This window comes from Palaemon carinicauda, chromosome 12, assembly GCF_036898095.1.
Source record: "Palaemon carinicauda isolate YSFRI2023 chromosome 12, ASM3689809v2, whole genome shotgun sequence".
Taxonomy (NCBI): Eukaryota; Metazoa; Arthropoda; class Malacostraca; order Decapoda; family Palaemonidae; genus Palaemon; species Palaemon carinicauda.
The window spans coordinates 8656615-8659114 of record NC_090736.1 but is presented as its reverse complement, the minus strand read 5'-3'; the positions used below and the strand labels follow the sequence as shown (position 1 = coordinate 8659114).

At 31.6% G+C, this 2500-nt stretch overlaps 1 protein-coding gene across 1 annotated transcript in view; it reads left to right on the top strand.

Moving 5' to 3' along the window:
• Window positions 1-2500, top strand: part of LOC137650476 (titin-like) — a 963282-nt gene that overhangs the window by 382382 nt on the left and 578400 nt on the right.

Genomic DNA, 2500 nt, shown 5'->3' with positions numbered 1-2500 from the left:
CAAAGAAGAATATAAAGTTACTAAATTAAAAATGTCCTCATCATCATCTGCTCCTACTGCTATTGACGCAAAGGGCCTCGGTTAGATTTCGCCAGTCGTCTCTATCTTGAGCTTTTAATTCAATACTTCTCCATTCAACATCATTTATTTCGGGCTTCATAGTCCTCAGCCATGCAGGCCTGGGTCTTCCAACTCTTCTGATGCCTTGTGGAGCCCAGCTGAAATTTTGGTGATCTAATCTCTCTTGGGGAGTGCGAAGAGCGTGACCATCTCCATCTGCCCCTCACCATAATTCTCACATATGGTACTCGAGTAATCTCTCTTATAATTTCAATTCTAATCCTGTTCTGTCATTTAAATTCCAATAATCTTCTGAGGGTTTTATTCTCAAATCTACAAAATCTGTTGGATATTGTTTCATTGTCATACCATGACTCATTTCCATACGGTAACGCCGATCTCACTAAACTTCTATATAGTCTGATCTTTACATGTAGTTAAAAAATTGTTTTTCATAGAAATTGAATAGCATTTGTCGTAAGTTTTTATCAGTCGTAAACCATTTATATCTTTAATATATCCAAAGAAAAGAAAAGTGCCCTATAATAATCATATTTTTTGTAACGAAACTTTGTAACTGTTCTAAAATCAGCAAATTTATCAATTATTTAACAGTAGGATAATGCTTATGCAGTTAAATAGTTTTTAAACGATTTTTAAGAATAATTAGTTCATCCTTCCCCACTTTAAGTAGAGGATAATTTTGATGATGTTAATGAACTTATTGATTATGTCACATCACAATTACGAAATAATGATATGAAAACAATACATTTAGGCCTACCCTTCCATGGTTTCGATTCCTATAGTCAAAAATACCTTTTCATTGAATAATTTATATATAAGGCTTCGAAGAGTTAAGTGGTCATTGTATCTATGAAACATAATCGTATGTATATATATATATATATATATATATATATATATATATATATATATATATATATATATGTACATATATATACATATATATATATGTATATATATATATCATTATATATATATATATGTACATATATATACATATATATATATATATATATATATATATATATGTATATATATATATATATATATATATATATATATATATATATATATATATATTTATATATTTTTTTTTCTATCTTACCTGTCTTCCTCTTGTCTTTTTGAAGTTTTTATAGTTTATAAATGAAAGATGTAATTTAAACTTGCTACTGTTCTTAAAATATTTTATTTTAGTTGTTCATTACTTCTCTTGTAGTTTGTTTATTTCATTGTTTTTCCTTTCCTCGCTGGGCTATTTATCCCTGTTGGAGCCCTTGGGCTTATAACATCTTGCTTTTTCAACTATTATTATTATTATTATTATTATTATTATTATTATTATTATTATTATTATTATTATTACTACTACTATCCAAGCTACAACCCTAGTTGGAAAAGCAAGATGCTATAAGCCCAGGGGCTCCAACAGGGAAAAATAGCCCAGTGAGGAAAGGAAACAAGGAAATAAATAAATTAAGAGAACAAGTTAACAATAAATCATTCTAAAATAAATAACAATAATGATGATGATAATAATAATAATAATAATAATAATAATAATAATAATAATGTAATTTCTCTATGACTCCTAACAACTTTCCCTTTTGTTCCGCAGATTAACGAGAAACTGTACATTGTGAAGACCCCGGATGTTTTGCATGAACTAGTGATCGAGGGAGAGACAAGTGAAAGCAACCGCCGAGATGTCGCATAAATACGTTTCTAACAAAGCCGTCCTGCAGGACAAATGTAAGTCAAGGATATCATATTTTTGTTTCTTTATTTGCTTCCGCCAACGAAGGTGGGAGGAGGTTGTGTTTTCGCCCCTGTTTGTCTGTTTGTGAACGGCTTCTTGGCCACAATTTTACTTCACTAGAAAATTTCAGGGGTTACTTGTTGTATTGAGATGTGGAAACGATTCAGTGTTGGAAGTCTTATGTCAAAGGTCAAGGTCAATGTCGAGAACAAAGCTGCTTCGGCAAAGGTCACAATTTAATCATAGATTAGTGAAACTTTCAGGGTTTAATTGTTGTATTGAGACGTGGAAGTGATTCAGTGTTGAAAGTCTTCGGTCAAAGGTCAAGGTCAATGTCGAGAACAAAGCTGCTGCGGCAAAGGTCACAATTTAATCATAGATTAGTGAAACTTTCAGGGTTTAATTGTTGTATTGAGACGTGGAAGTGATTCAGTGTTGAAAGTCTTATGTCAAAGGTCAAGGTCAATGTCGAGAACAAAGCTGCTGCGGCAAAGGTCACAATTTAATCATAGAGTAGTGCAACTTTCAGGGTTTGTTATGTTGAGACGTGGAAGTGATTCAGTGTTGAAAGTCTTATGTCAAAGGTCAAGGTCAATGTAGAGAACAAAGCTTCTGCGGCAAAGGGCACAATTTTACTCATAGAGTAGTGAAACT